Source organism: Pogona vitticeps, chromosome 1 (assembly GCF_051106095.1).
Source record: "Pogona vitticeps strain Pit_001003342236 chromosome 1, PviZW2.1, whole genome shotgun sequence".
NCBI lineage: Eukaryota > Metazoa > Chordata > Lepidosauria > Squamata > Agamidae > Pogona > Pogona vitticeps.
The window spans coordinates 270472978-270490008 of record NC_135783.1 but is presented as its reverse complement, the minus strand read 5'-3'; the positions used below and the strand labels follow the sequence as shown (position 1 = coordinate 270490008).

At 38.2% G+C, this 17031-nt stretch overlaps 1 protein-coding gene across 2 annotated transcripts in view; it reads right to left on the bottom strand.

Moving 5' to 3' along the window:
• Positions 1–16191, bottom strand: part of CCDC73 (coiled-coil domain containing 73) — an 80134-nt gene extending 63943 nt beyond the window's left edge. For both annotated transcript variants that reach the window (XM_020795602.3, XM_072985842.2), the window contains exon 1: positions 12676–16191. The gene's annotated coding sequence lies outside the window, so the exon portion shown is untranslated. The remainder of the gene's footprint in view (positions 1–12675) is intronic.
• Between the last annotated feature and the right edge of the window lie 840 nt (positions 16192–17031).

The window sequence follows — 17031 nt, the reverse complement described above, 5'->3', positions numbered from 1 at the left end:
CCTACTGATGTTCATGTAAGCTTTGCATCATTTGAAGCAACCAATTTATGAAGTGTCAGAGCATGTCTAGGTCTCCTGCCTTGGCATCTGCCTGACAGCACAACCAAAAAGCCAGATTAGGTTGTGCAAACCTTACACAAATTTCAACAGGATTCCAGCCATTATCTTAAAATTTGAACATACTTTTGTGTTACCATTATACTCTAGAAATAAAATAATACAACATGTAGGAAACTAAGCATATAATAGATATGCCAAGAGTTTAACAATCTTTACACCACCTATTGTTATATAAAACCAGAATCCTTCTTTTCAGATCAGGCCATTTGGGGATCTTATAGCAGAGATAAGATGTGAATCCATGTCAGATCACATGTGAATCCATGTCAGATTGCAGGCAGGCCAGAATCAGACCCCAATGAGACCTCAGAGAAAGAGGACTCTAACAGACACAATATGCATATGGCTGATTAAAGGAAGTCACATTTTTAATAAGTACCTTAAGGTGTTTTCCCTAAAAAAGGAAGCTACTGAAAGGGTTTGCAAAATTAGTTCATTCAGGTCATCTGGACTCCCTCTCCAGCTTCTGATCCTCCAACAAAATCTCCAGGACTGCTGAAGCACAGACATCAGTGAGCCCAAACTGAAGCCCAAGCATCTCTCATTTGTATTCTCAAAGGCTTTCACAGCTGGGATTCAATGGTTGTTGTCGGTTTTCTGGACTGTTTGGCCATGTTCTTAAGGTTTTTCTTCCTAACGTTTCGCCAGTCTCTGTGGCCGGCATCTTCAGACCACAGGAGTCAGAACTCCATCTGTACAGTACTCTTATTTCTCATTTCCTAGCCCTACCCAGGATGATGAGCCAAGAAACAAAGTGCAATACAGCAGGATCAGTGAGAGACCATACCATGTATACTTGCTGTTGAAGCATACATACTTAGTATGATCTCTGGCTCCCTCTAGTGGCCAATTCTGATAATACATGGTGAAAATACATAATTTGTGGGGGTTTTTCTCTTTTACTATGCTATGTATAGCATTTGCTGTTATCCATAATTTTCAGCTTGGAACTAATCCCCCATAGATATGAGGGTCCTATTGTATAGACAAAATGATGGTCAGCAAGCGATCTGCAAAATCCACAATTTTATTTCAGCTTATTGATGATGCAGTATTTTCTTTCGCCCAACTCCTTTTACTGTAATATGAGCTTTTTGGCCAGGCTGTGTGTTTCCTTCCCTCCAATCTGCCCTGCACTGCCCTGTTTGTATGGCAAGGAATCACTCAAAGCTAGTTGAGGAAAGCTTTGTTAAGAAACAAACATTTAGTCTCCCTGAAGTAACCCTGGAAATGTACATTACACTGCTTTATAGTTTTGAAAATATTCAGATATCAGTATAAGCTAAGTTAAGGCACTTGTTACATTTTTATAGTCATAAACAATTACAAGACCAATTCTTAAGCACAGCACACATGGCATGTACTGTACCTTATTCCTTTGTGCATGATAATTCAGGATACAAATCCTTGATTGTCTCATGCTTGCAACTTACAAGGAGTTGCTACAGGTTTTCTCTTCATCAAAGAGTATAATAAGGAATTTGCAGGCTGTCAATACTTTCCTTGCACCTGCAAGAATGATGCTTTGTTCAAATTGATCAGACTTTGCACAAAATTGTGCAAATTAGTCTCAAGAGAACAACCTGTGCTACATGTGAAGGTTCTTCTCCACACTGATCAAAGGCTCTCCTCCTTCATCTGTATCTCTTTGTATGTGCTCAGTAACAATGAAGAAGATGCAGCTAACATGCTCCCCCTCCTCCCTCTTTTATCTGCTCTTTTCCTCCTGGGTATTACCCCCCCTTGTAATCATTTTAGAGTTTCAGCTGCCTTAGGCATTTGATGCAAACGCTGGGCAAAAATATTGAGAATAGACCAGGGTGGATCAAAATCAATATTTTAAAAATCAATTTAAATCAGGAAATAAACCAAAAAAAATCATTTTTTAAAAAAATTAAGTAATCAAAGTATCAATTTTTTAAATTTTAAATAATGACTTAAATCATATCCACCCTGTTGAATGAGAAACGAAAAAAATCTACAGAAATGACAATACTAATATTAGGTTGAAATCCCTGATGACTCTAGAAGTATCCTCAAAGACAAAACAGAACTTATCCATCAATGAGCCAGTATCTTTTCTATACAAATACATATACATTTCAAAAGTCACATCAATCCCCCTGTAACCAAAAAACAAACCAGAAATACCCACAGATCAATGACACAGACAAACTAACAAAACAATACAAGACTAAACAAAACACAACGTGGGGAGGCACTTCCCATACCAGCTTAACTATTATATAAACTTCTAACTGCAGAAATAATATATCCATTTGCATCTGCACATGCTATATGCCACACAGGATCTGTCCTTCCAGTGAGCACTCAGGGTTGATTTCCTTTAGAATTGATAGGTTTGTTCTCCTTGCAGTCCAGGGGACTCTCAAGAGCCTCCTCCAGCACCACAATTCAAAGGCATCAATTCTTCGGCGGTCTGCTTTCTTTATGGTCCAGCTCTCACTTCCATACATAATTACAGGAAAAACCATAGCTTTGACTATTCGGACTTTTGTTGGCAAGGTGACGTCTCTGCTTTTTAAGATGCTGTCAAGGTTTGTCATCACTTTTCTCCCAAGAAGGTGGTGTCTTTTAATTTTGTAGCTGCTGTCTCCATCTGCAGTGATCATGGAGCCCAAGAAAATAAAGTCTGTCACTGCCTCCATATCTTCCCCTTCAATTTCCCAGGAGGTGATGGGACCAGTGGCCATGATCTTAGTTTTTTTGATGTTGAGTTTCAGGCCGTTTTTTGCACTCTCCTCTTTCACCCTCATTACAAGGTTCTTTAATTCCTCCTCACTTCCTGCCAACAGAGTGGTATCATCTGCATATCGGAGGTTGTTGATATTTCTTCCAGCAATCTTAATTCCGCCTTGGGATTCCTCCAGTCCAGCCTTCCGCATGATGTATTCTGCATATAAGTTAAATAAGCCTGGGGACAATATACAGCCTTGTCGTACAACTTTCCCAATTTTGAACCAATCAGTTGTTCCATATCCAGTTCTAACTCTTGCTTCCTGTCCCACATATAGGTTTCTCAGGAATACAACATTTTACCACCTCACTAATCTCAGTACAGTACTAGTATATGACTAACTATTACTATTGTCTCAATAATTTCAACAGAGGCATATTATCAACAAGGTTGTGTTTATGCAGGACAATGATTCGGGTTATAAGACTATTAAAAACTTCCAATAATTGTTCAAAATCTCATGGAGATGTCCTACTACTGAGATGTGAAATTGGTTTTTGATACCAGTCACACAATTTTATTTTTATGATACAATTTCTTTGCCATTATTTGTGCAATACCTTAACTGTAAAATTCTTTAAAACTAGTTAACCTGTTTTGCGTATTTACTTTAATGCTCCTGTGAAAACAAATTCTTTCTTGGGGGAAAAGAACAGCTGCCCACTCCTGGACAGCAATGTTCCATTCACGATCTTCTAAAAATATTGCCAAAGAGAATTGCTTCCTTCAGTCTTCAAAACTAATATAGCAAAAAAGATAAAATTGCAAAAATGATTAAAATCTACAATGAAGCATCCCTACTTTCTATTACTGATTTTATGTTTAGTTGATATTACATGGTGAAAATGGCTTTCTTTAAAGCACATTAGAAACCTGTTTTTACCACACCTTTAAGTGCCATAAAGGTTTTTATGTATTTGAACAACACTTATTAAAAATTACATATTAAATACTCTGCACTAGAAAGAAAAGCAGTAAGCCTGATAGGGGTCAAGGTAATAACACAGGATGGACAAATTACACTGTCATTCCACTTAAATTATTTAAGTTATTTAATTTGACCTGTAGATAGTCCCTTGTCTTCTCATCATGCCTGACTTTTAAGTGGGAGGTCTTCATTCATGATGATCCTTTAATGGAAGCAAAGCTTTCTCCATTTAACCCATAGTATTATCAATCATGTACAGGGATAAATGAGCCTGTAAGATTTTTCCAGTATCACAAATGACACTGTGACCTGAGGCCAACATCTTTATTTGCTTCTCCAGTGATTCACTTCAGCAGATATTAACCAATTTTATAATCCATGAAAGGCAAAATTAAAGGACACCATCCATAAAACAGAATAATTCCTATCAGCAACAAAGTGATGTCTGCATTATCTTATAAATTATATGAGCATACAGTGTGGAAATGTAATGAAGTAAAGATGGTAATAATCAAATGCCTAGGGCAAACGCTAATATGCATTTAATCACACAGCATGAAGCCATTTGTCACTACAGTTGAATGCATGTGTACATAAAATACATGAGTCATGTCCTTATTGTTATACTATAACAGCATCAATTCCACACTATCAGTTTACTGCAATAGCAACAAGATATATTTGATATTACTCAAAGAAACCAAATACCACACCCAAAATAAATATAAATAGTTTATGACTATTTTTAAATTCAATTTTTCATACCTTTGGTCTTTTAAAAATTACAAATTATGACACTTGTCTAAGAAATGCACCAATGTCTTTTTGTTAATTTTTCTTTAAACCACAGTCATTGATAGTACTGGCTAAATCAGGTATTTAAATTACTTCACCCCTTTATGAATAATTACAGAAGCACATATGTTTGTTGTGGGTGTCTGCTCTTTGTGTAAAAAATGCACAAGACATTTATTAAGACACACAGACTTACATAAATTCCTGTCAGTTCAGGAATAAGTGCCAGGATGACATATTTCCTCCTCTTTGATTCCATGCAACAGCTTTTCTGCCTGCAAACCACAGCTACTTTCCATGTATTCTATTCCATTCTGCTAGGATACTAATTTTGCAGAACAATAATGACTACTTTCGGCTCTGTCAAGGATGCTCTTCTAACATTAGACATTATAGGTTTATGCAAATGAAACTGATCATATGATGACTAAAGAGTTTTTTTAAAAGACAGTAAGATGAAATGGGCTAAAATTCTTTCGCTTATGAGCATGCTAGGCCACAGGTAGGCCCTTTGTGGGATTTGGTGAGTCGACTCCTCTGTGAGTTCCATTGATTCAAACAGGCCTACTCTAGTTGGAACTTAGTAAGTCACAACTAGAGTAGGCCCATTCAAATCAATGAAACTCACAGAGAAGTTGACTTGCCAAACCCCACTAATTCAATGGGCCTAACTATGCTAATTTAAAGTCTATAATCCTGTTTTATCCCACTTTCCCTTTATTAACTTCAGCAATGCATAGTATTTTTGCAATGTGCTAGGAATTGGTGAGAATTTTGTTCGGTTCATGTTGTAAAATATTATTCAAAATCCACACATTTATTTATAGATGAATGGCACAAACTTGAAATGTAAACAATTTGAACATAAGAAAAAGTGAAAATGGCAGATCACAGTATCATTTGTGATAGTGACCAAATATTATGGACTAATCTGTGTTTGTACATGATTTTTAATATTATGGGTTAAATTAAGGAAGCTTTGGGTACTTAAATGTCTGGCTTTTTATTTAAACGTAATTGTTTGTGGTGATGAATTAGATGTACTAACACTTTTCCCTTCCTGTCTTCTCATATTTATTTATTAACTGGCTGGTATGACGTGATTTTTTTTCTAGAGGTAATACCTGCATCTACTGGATTTGGCCAGGAAGATGGTAAAGCATTTTGGGTTTTTTATTAGAATTTACCAAAATTTGTTAAAATTTTCTAAAATTTGGTAATTTGTTTCTAAACTAAAAGAAAAGAACATTTAAAAATGAATGTGGGAGAAAGTGAAAGTGACAGATTTTTCCATTGGTGCTACAGTGCCTGTATGGACCATTATAGATACTCAGTATAATAATTCCATACCACATTATTTTCCACAGGCCATAAAACATCATCAGATTGAACCAGATGCTGATTTCCCCTTGAATTTAACCACATAACACATTTGCTGGAATAGACACAGCACATTTGCTGGAATAAAAACCCATGTTTTTCTGTCTACTTTGGGATGGGAGAATGTTTTGCTCAACATATGCCGATTCTTTGAACATCATCAGGTAAACAAATTCTTCAAACATCCTCAAGTAAACAAATCTAAAAACCTGCCTTGTGACATCCATCAGACCTTGCTAATGGTCAGGGATGATGGAAGTTAAGAACTCAGTGACCTGTACAAAGTTACAGACTCTTGTTGTACATTCTTTTTGTATTGAACAGACTAGAGATCTGTCACAATTAGAAGCAAATTATTTTCTATTACTGTATGTCAGTCATCTAACCAACAAATCTATGAATATTTGTTTATTTTCATGAACAAATTTTCATTCATTCACTGCACTCTGTTTCCAGAAAAGATCTGCTAGAACAGTGTACACTGTTCTTCTTCATTTAAATTCCTTCTCAAACTGGGAAGAGGTAACAAGGGGGGTACCACAAGGCTCAGTCCTAAACCCAGTGCTTTTCAACATTTTTATTAATGACTTGGATAAGGGAGCGCAGGGAATACTTATCAAATTTGCCAGTGACACAACACTGAGTGGAACAGCTAATACCCTGGATGATAGAAACATAATTCAAAAATATGCTAATAGGCTTGAGTACTGGGCAGAAAACAACAGAATGAATTTTACCAAGAATAAGTACAAAGTTCTACACCTGGGGGGAACCTAATGCACAGTTACAAGATGGGGGATTCTTGGCTCAGTAATACTACGAGTGAGAAGGGTATTGGAATTGTTGTAGATCAATTGGAATTTCACACAAATAAAAACATCAGCAGTTTCAATGTCACTGCAAGAAAAAGGTTTTGCATTTTATATTTAGATATATACAATTATTATAAAGTTTAGAAGATCAAAATCCTGATCGGATGAGGAAAAAGCAAGGTTTCATTTATGAACTTCCCTCTAGTAAAGGATGTTGAACTGTGTGGGGACATCCAGTACTGCACTTGTTGCTGCTCCACATGAATAAATTATGTGCTTTAAGCTCTGGCAGTGTTCATCTTCTATTTGGAATGTGAAGGAGGAAACAGACAAGAGGCATCCCCTTACTCCCTTCTGATCATCTAGCAAGTGATCATTGCTGTCAAAAGTACTGAACTTCTGTTGAACAGGGTTTGGAAAGAGCTCCCTAAGTAGCACATTCAGGTTGGACAACTCTGATCTAGCTAATATTTTCAAATATAGACCCACTAATTTTTAACTGAACATTGGACTGGAATTTAAGGATTTCAAGGTTCAAAAGACCAACCATTGTTTTCACCACTACTTTTTAAATTATTTTGGTTGTTCAATGTCCACTTTGCAGTATTTTCAGGTGGAAACTAGAATCAATGCAATATATCTAAAAGAGCAACTGAAAATGATTGTGTTCAAATTCTGGCATTTGTAAAGTACAGCATGTTTGGATGACTCCTATTTCTTAGGTAATTTTTAAAAGAAATTTCATTGAACCTTCAAATAAATGAATGATACTAAAGTTTCAATCTTGAATTAATTCTAGTTGTTTTTGTTAGTTTTACCAGAAGTAACTGCAGTTGATAGCTTTTTTTAGTATCCTTATGACATTCAACTTTATTTCTCCTTTCATCCAATTCCAAAGAAGCTGTATTAGTTCTAATCCTCAAGTTTTATTTGCAGCCTTCTATCCTGTCCATAGTTGGAGTGACTGGGAGGGACTTTAATGAGCTAGTGTGTTTGTTTGTCTATCCTACACAAACCAATTGTTCCTTCCAGCCTTTGAATTTGAAGGTAGTGTTGTTTCCCTCTCTTTCCTCAGCTGGAAGCAGTCACTTGTTTATTTGCTGTGAACCTGCTTAGTTAGTTGTTAAGTAAGTGTCTAGTAAAGAAAGCAACATACACAAGTTTGTAACTTCAAGCAACTAAGTACAACTAGTACAATTGTCTCTGAGTGAGCTACTGAGACTTTAAGTGGCAGTTAATGAGAAAAGGGTTGACTCTGATGAACTTGTATTCTGCTCTGTGGATCTCTGTGTTTCTATTATGAAGCAAAAAAGTTATGTTTACCACAAATGCAACACTCTGCAATAGTACCCCCTGCTCCAAACACCTCGTACTTGAAATATTTAGATAAAAAACAGTTGTTATGAGGTGTTTTTGATGAAAAATGGTGGGGAGGAAGATGAAAAAATATCACAAACACTTTAAAAACCAACAAATCCCCCAAAATACGTGTTAGCTATCTGTCTGCTTCTCTGGGCCCATAGCCTGTTGCAGAGTTTTGAATTACTGATAAAATTCTCTTTTTGCTACACATTAACAACTAACTACAGAGATTCACCGAGGGAAATAGCTATAATTTCCCCACAGTCCATTCCCCTTTCTCACTGACTGGCACTTAAAGTCTCAATATCTCACTCTGAGACACCTGTACAAGAAAAAAATAAAACATATTTATTTATTTAACTTGTATACCACCCATCTAGAACATGTCTACTCTGGGCCTGAAACATAAAATATAAAAATAAACTAAGAAGAATAAATGAACTAAAATACAATCCAAATTAACAGCAGTGGTTTGAAATTACACACTTGTGCATACTGCTTTGTGGATGACCTATACCGGGACCTGGACAAAGGAGGTGTGTCCCTGTTGGTTCTGCTGGATATATCAGCAGCTTTTGATACCGTCAACCATGGTATCCTCCTGACTCGTCTCTCTAGAATGGGACTTGGAGGCACTGCTTCACAGTGGCTCCAGCCCTTCTTAGAGAGAATTCAGGAGGTGTTGCTGGGGGAGTCCTGTTTGACACCCTGGCTGCTGGCCTGTGGGGTCCCTCAAAGTTTGCTTTTGCCTCCTGTGTTATTTACCTGAAACCACTGGAAGAGACTGTCTGGAGTTTTGAGGTTCAGTGTCACCAGTATATAGATGGCAGCCAATTCTATCTCTCCTTGACATCAAAATCTCAGTAAGCTATTTCAGCTCTAGATCAGTGTCTTTTTAAAGGAGAAAGCTGGGGTAAAAATATTTTAAATAAATAATGTGACTAATGGAAAAGGTGAGGGTGAATAAAGCAAAACTTAATCCACACAAAACAGAGGTGCTCCTTGTCAATCAAAAAGCAGACCAAGAAACAGGGATACAGCCTGTGATGGATGAGGTTACACTTCATCTGAAAACACAGGTGCACAACTTGAGGATGCTCCTGGATTTGTTTCTAAGTCTGGATACTCAGTTTCAGTAGTGGCCAGGAGTGCATTTGCACTAGTTAAGTGAAACCCTCACCTCCATCCACCATTGTGCAGCAACCAGAAGATGACATGACTGTATTTGAATAAATGTAGATTCTTGTACTTGAAATAAATAAAACATACCCTAAAAACAAGCCCTAATATGTGTGTGTGTGTTGTTTTGGAGCAAAAATTAATATAAGACCCTGTCTTATTTTCAGGGAAAGACAGCAGCAGTCTTCCAATATCTGAAGGGTTGCCATAGGGAAGACAACATTGATTTATTCTCCATTGCGCCTGAGGGTAGGACAAGAACCAATGGGTGGAAATTCATCAGAGGGAGCTCCAAAATGGAAATAAGGAGGAATTTCCTGATGGTGAGAACCATTAAGCAGTGGAACAGCTTGCCGCTCAACATTGTGGGTGCCCCATCACTGGAGGTTTTCAAGAAAAGATTGGACAGCCATCTATCCAGGATGGGATGAGGTCTCCTGCCTTGGGCAGGAGATTAGACTAGAAGACCTCAAAGCTCCCTTCCAACCCCCGACAATTCTATGACCCTATGAAGATGGTGGATCAAACCAGAGGCATATCTAGTTTAATTTCTGTTTCTTCTTTTCATAGCTACAGATCAGTAGCATACAATTTTCCTTATTGATGATGTCTTGACAGCATTTTCACAGAAATTTGTCTCCCAGAAATCAAGGGCATGGGGGGGTGAACAGTTTGGGAAGCAATTTTGAATTCCCATTGGCATAGTGTTAGGATGATAGGAGTTGGAGTCCAACCCAGCTGGACGACACCAGGTTGCAAAGTCTGCTTTGTAGTAACGGGGGTGTTTTTCAAGAAACCTGATCAAATTGCAATCTTCTGTCCGTAGCAGAACAGAAAACATTATGTTTGTCTTAAACATTATACTGTCATCCAGTGGTCATTACAATGAACTACACAGCATGTCTATTTTACATTAATACTATTCAGGTGATAAACATCTAAATTCAGCAATATAGAAAACAGGGAGGAGCAGGAAATTTACTGACTGACATATCCAATGAAGGACAAACAGGGATGGCAACCTATGGCCTTCCAAATATTGTCAAGACTACAATTCCTACAGCTTCTCATCATTAGACCTGACAGGGATTGTAGTCCAACAACATTTAGAACAGTGGTTCCCAACTTTTGGTCCTCAGATGTCCTTGAACTAAACCTTCCAGAAGCCTGCTGTCACATTCCTCCCTGTCCCTTGGTTGTTTCACCAAGCAAAGGCACAAGCTACGTGTCGTTCAGCTGCCACCAGTTGATTACATCAACTTTATTCACTATTAATAACAGAGGTCCAGGCAACGTATCATTTAAGAACCAAGTAGAAATTGTTTATTGTTACAAGTGATAAAAGTCCAGTCAATGTCGTTAACTCTCAACTAAACAACCTTCTTCCTCCACTCTCAACCATCTACTCTCTCTCCTTCTTGCGCCTTTTCTTTCCTCCACTTAACTCCGCCCCCGACCGACTCCCATTGGTGCATGCAAAGTTCAATATAAATATTCCAGAAGCCTGCATCACTAGCTGTGCTAGCTAAGATATCTGGGAGTTGTAGTCCAAGAACATCTGAGGACCTAAGGTTGAGAACTGCCAACTTAGAAGTTAACAGATTGGGAGTAAAAGGTATGTTAGTCTGTTGAAATAAAAGGGAGCCATGTAATCATTACAAAACACAAATGCAAGACTAAGTGATACCTTTATTGACCACTAAAATAATCATACAATCTGTATTCTCGAAGGCTTTCATGGCCAGGATCCAATGGTTGTTGTAGGTTTTTCAGGCCAAACAGCCCAAAAACCCTAAAACAACCAATCATAAAATCTGCTAGCTTTCATGGATCAAGACCATCCTCTTCATCAGGCTTGTACTGGTGTGAAGAACTTGCCATGAACCTATAGATTTTTAAGTTCTTCGCACCAATACAAGCCTAACGAAGTGGATGCTACTGATCCACAAAAGCTAGCAGACTGTATTAAAATTTTTAATGGTCTATAAAGGTGTTGCCTACTCTTGCATTTGTATCATGTTAGTCCAGCTTTCACATTATAACTGTGGTAGTAGTTACAGTACTGTAAGGATAACCGTAAATCAAAGATTATACTAGCCTAAAGAAGTTGCCCTACTCTATTAGCATTGCCTTCCTGATATCCTCATAAGCACCATCCCATTTCTGGAGCTTTCATGGCCAGAGTCTGGGACCAGTAGAGTAAATCTCCAGAAAGTTGTCCTCAGTGCCAGCGTCTGAGACCTGGTAACCCTAACTTCTGTCCTACTGTCATTCATAAGATTCAGCCCTGATATGTAGGACAGATGGTCCCAAGGAAGCAAGACTTCTTTTGCTGAGTTCAGTTCTGCCAGGCTCTTGCCTTCTCCTTCACAAAGAATGGGGTGATTCGAAGCTGCCAGACCTGCAAAGCACAGCAAAAGAGGCCAAGGATGGCCCTTGATCATTCAGTTTAGGACTGTACTGCTCTCTGCGTCTCTTGCCAGTGAAAAACATCTCTCAGTAGCACACACACCCCTGAAAAACATTAAATGAGGAATCAAGCTGCATGTGCCAAATGTGTACTTTCCAAAAACAGGTGAAAAAAGAGGTGTGCCAGATGAGGTTTCTCAAAAGAAGGGAGAGGGGCCTACTTCTCAGTGATGGGCAAGGATATTTGGCTGGCTGAAGATTCCCCCATTATTCCAGGTAAGGAAGAGCCTTACTGCAGGGTCAATGAAACTACAGCGTCCCCTGCTGTATCTGAGGGCCACCAGGGTGAGTTACAGATGCAGGACAGATGCCAGCACACACAGCGCTGTCCTATAGCAACTTATTGCTGCTCCTCTCTGCTTCCTCAGCATCTGCTGCCTGAGGCAGACTCCTCATTCTCCCTAACAGTAGCATCAGCTCTCCAAATGCCCCTGTTAGGCCTAAGTGTACAGGAAAAGAGGCAGGGTGGAAAAACACACAAAAACAGAAATGCATTTTTGTTCCTCTTTAAAAATATTAGGGAGCACAGCAGGCGAAAGGAAGGTCCCCTGACACAGAGGCAACATAACCCCAAACTGGGAAAGGCAGAACAGGAAGGGAAACAGAGGCAAAACAGCCAGCACCACCATCCACCTTCATACCACTCCCTCCAGAGAGGTTCGGAGATAAAACAACAGTAACAACTCATCGTTTCATAATCCCTGCATTGTTCTTCAAGCATACACTCAGGGGAGGCGGGAAAGCAAAACCACAGGCTTCAAACCTTCAGAAAGGCTGACAGGCCTCAGGCCTATTCCAGACTTTCCGGCTCTTACCCGAACTGGAAGGGCGGGAGAGGAAGAAAAGCCTGCATTCCATATCTCCTATTTTACCTTCAGGAGGTCAGGATAAGACCTGGAGACTCTGGGTTTGTGGTCCCCGGGCAGCCAAGGGGGGAAAAAAATTAAAACTCTCTCTCCAGCCATGGGCATACAGAGGCTTCTCTGCCTCCACAGGAAGTAACGAGCACAGCGTTTTCTTCGGAAGATGCCGGCAATGTGTCTGCAGGTCTTTCTGTTTCAACTAGATATGCTTTCCCCTCAGGTATATACTTCACTTATCACAAGAATAAGCATTGTTTAAGTTCCTGGTTTCAGTACAATATTCATCAAACCTATGTATTATCTGTTATATGTTAAATGCTATTATCAGAGATAACTGGCTGCGTTTAAACAATGTTAAATTTGTGATACTGCAAGTATTCATCTGAGGAGAGAGTATTTGCATTTCTGTCAGAAAAAAAACAAAGTACTGTACCTGTTGTATGTTTCAGATGTCTCAAATAAAACTACTTTATTCTGATAATCCTTGTGAAGCAGTAAGTATTGCCACCGAGAAATTGCCACCTAGACAATGGCAGATTCTGTGGGCAATGCAACAAGCCCAACAACACTACCTGAAGTGAGGCTCCAGAGAGGAATGGCAGCTTATAGCAAGATCTTTTCTTCCTTATTGTTTCAGAAAACATTTTACAGCCCAGTTATATGGTCTGAGTGCTCATTTCATTTTATGAATCAGAATCCCCATTTTATTTTTACTTTAAAAATCAATCAATCAATTCAAATAAATAAATAAATAAATAAATAAATAAAGTAAATAAATAAATAAATAAATAAATAAATAAATAAATAAATAAATAAATAAATAAATAAATATTATTTCTTCTACAAGACAATGGCTCACACTTCCAAGCAAATGTGCTTACCATTTATGTAAAAAAGAAATGTGCTGGTGCCATGATTTAAGTTAGTTAAAACTTTGAAACAGCAGATTCTGAGATTTTTTTAAATATGCAGAATTAAGAACTACTGTATATTTTCTTTAAGTGCTTTTTGTTCTCTTTTCTTACATGTAGTAGTGTAGAAGCAATTATAAATATGGAATGGATGTAGGAAGGGGAAGAGGAGAATTATGAATTCTATCCCTCACAACCAAAATGATGTGCAGGGCTATGTGCCTCTACTGGGATTGACACTCAGAGAAGTGGGATCTCTGCACAAGGCAAGCCCTGCAATAAAAAGTTGCAGTACATTCCTGCAGTGTTTGCATGTTACTTGATCTTGTGCCTAATGGAGTTAAGAGGAAAATTAGCTTTAAAAATAGGTATTATCTTCATTTACATTTTAAATGTTTTTCAGCATTTCAAATAAACCAGTGTACATGCAAGTCAATAATACAACATGAGGCTACTACGGGTAAATGATATGTGAAAGATCTGAAGGGACAATTTAAGTATGTTAACATGTTGTAAACTGAGAAGCAGACTCTTTGACTGGGAACCCAAAACAATTTCAGCAATATTAGCTATGGACCTGGAGCTTTCAGTGTGAACAAAACTGCAGGGTGGCTATATAGGCTACTGCTTCTCAGCAACAAACTGTTCTAATCTAAACATGAAGACAATGCACTATACTGTAGTTCCTTTGGGAATGTTCAATAGCTGCTTATTTTTAAAAATTCTTTACACTGAGTTAGAAAAAGTAAGAACACTATGGTCTTTGTTGCTACTTTGGGGGTAGAGGTTCATATTCCTACTACATTGCCATCTTAATTCTTCTACTATTGAGTCTCACTTCCACCTTTAGGCGTATTTTTAAAAGTCATCCAAGTTTAAAAGATGTTCCAAGAAATAACCTGTTGAGACATTTAATTAATTCTCCTTACTCTTTCGGTATCTACGTCTCTTTTTCCATCCTACTTTTATAAGATACTGTACATCATGTTATCTCCTTTTCCAACTGTTTTCCCACTTTCCCCCCCCTTCTATTCAACAGTTGGATATCACTGCATGCTAAATGGTCATGCTCAATTCTCATTGTCCTATTTTGGTGCCACTCTTAGAAATTTTGTGGGGAGGTGTTTTTTTTAATGCTTCTAACTTTGACATTTATTCCCCTAAGTCTCCTGATGTCACCTTCTAATATGTGCATGGTACTCTCAGCTCAGACTGACACTAATATAGGACTCACAACAAAAATTTGTCCTGCTCTGTAGTTCAGTGAGTCACTCGAAACTTTGAAGATATTCTGTTCCATGCTCTCTACCACAGTTTTTTTTTAATGGTCCCCCACAAACTATCAGTGTTTACTAGTGGCTGAGAACGCTCTCAACCTCACTGGGCTATTTTTCTCCTAAAGCTTTTGGCTCTTCTGTAGACCTTGATGTTTCCCCAAGCCTGCTGATACTCCATTTCACGGACTCCTAACACCACTTCGGCGAGATGAGCAAGGATACTCACTTCTGGAATACAGTAGCTTTTGAAACCCATCACAGTTTCAAACATAATTTCATATGTCCTTCAGAAAGTTGCTGTTTGAAACAAGCATTTGTTGTTCGTTGTTTCGACTTGTATACCGTCCCATAGTGCTGAAGCACTCTCTGGGCGGTTTATAACATAATTATGCAAACAATATTTTGCATTTTAGAAAGCTGGGTACTACGTTTACTGACCTCAGAAGGAGACAAGGCTGAATCAGCCTAAAGCCACTGTACGTACCTGAACCCATCAGGACTGAACTCAACTCATGAGCATAGGCTTGGCTGCAGTTCTGCAATTCAACCACTGAGCCATGAGGCTTGTACTGGCTGTCTTTCAATCCTGGAATATTGACTAATTTGACACAACTCCGGGAGACAGTGGAAGATAGGAGGGCCTGGCGTGCTCTGGTCCATGGGGTCACGAAGAGTCGGACACGACTGAACGACTAAATGATGACACAATGCTAAGACACCCAGGTGTTTTTAAATCTATGATTCTGTACCCTTTTAAAAGTTATTCCTGGATGTAATATAGCAAATAATATACAACTTTAAGCTACTATTGAGAGTTCTGGTGAAAAAATTCAGAAATATTTGCCTGAGTAAAAATGTTACATTAATTTTCTAATACTGTATGTGAAGGAGTAGATTGTTTTTCTAACAGCAATGGAAATTAGTTGCTCAATTTCTTCATTAAGAATGTGGGAGGAAAATTAATTCCCTACTATGGCTTCCCAAATTAATTAAAATGCTTATTCATTTATGTTGTACATATATACAGAGTTGGGGAATGAAAGAAAATTCTAAATTAATCCTAATCAGAATAAGGCTTCAGTCCATTCCTATAAAGTGGATTGGCATATTGTAAACCTAAGTATACAAGAAAACCAATGAGTCCCTTTACAGGGAGAAAGGTGGAGTAGAAATAAACACATAAATAAATAAGAAAGAAAGAAAGAAAGAAAGAAAGAAAGAAAGAAAGAAAGAAAGAAAGAAAGAAAGAAAGAAAGAAAGAAAGAAAGAAAGAAAGAAAGAAAGAAAGAAAGAAAGAAAGAAAGAAAGAAAGAAAGAAAGAAAGAAAGAAAGAGCAGCAGAAGGAGAAGAAAGGGAGGCAGACCCGGACTTTTTTCTTCTGAAGGAATCACCGTGCACGGACTGGAGCGGGCACCATTTTTTGGCACTGAGCCGCGAGGAACCCTTTACCGGGGGAGAGGAGAGCAATCAATATAAACTAAAAATATATAACAAGTAAGTAAGCCGAAGCCTCTGATTTATGAAACAGCCTCATTAAGCTGAAATAAGAATGAAAATATTTGGCTGAAAGAATAAATGCAGCGGCGGGTTTATCTTATCAGTCTGACTCAAAAGCGAAACTAAGCTTCTCCATCTTCTGAGATGGAAAAATAAATCTTATGTTTCTGGAGAAGAATCCCAGACAGCAACACCGTCTGACTGGATTTAAGAGACTTCGGTGGATGCAGTGTGGCTGGGATACGTTACTCTTTGCCTTCTCTGGACTTTGTGAACTATAAATAATAGAATCTGGTGGTTTTCGGGAGAAGGAGCTGACGTGGCCGACTGGACTAAGGAGCATTAAGGGGTTAATGAAGATCACAAGACGAGCTCCAAGGACAATCTACTGGCCAGTTTGAGACTCTGTAACTGTTGTTTTGTTTGTGACCGCGTGTGAGTCTAATAATAGAAGCTTGCTGAACTCAGGAGAAGAAGAAATAACTGCGTCACGGTTCTAATTGATATTATATTTGCTGGGCTAAAAGTTGATTTTTATACTACAATATTTGGACAAAGATTGGAGGGAGATCTAAGGGGAGGTTTATGATGAGGGGTTTGAATTGTTGATAAAATTGTGGAAACTGTGGAAGGATTTCTAGGGGGTGATTATTGTGGTATTTATACAAACCCCAAAGCCT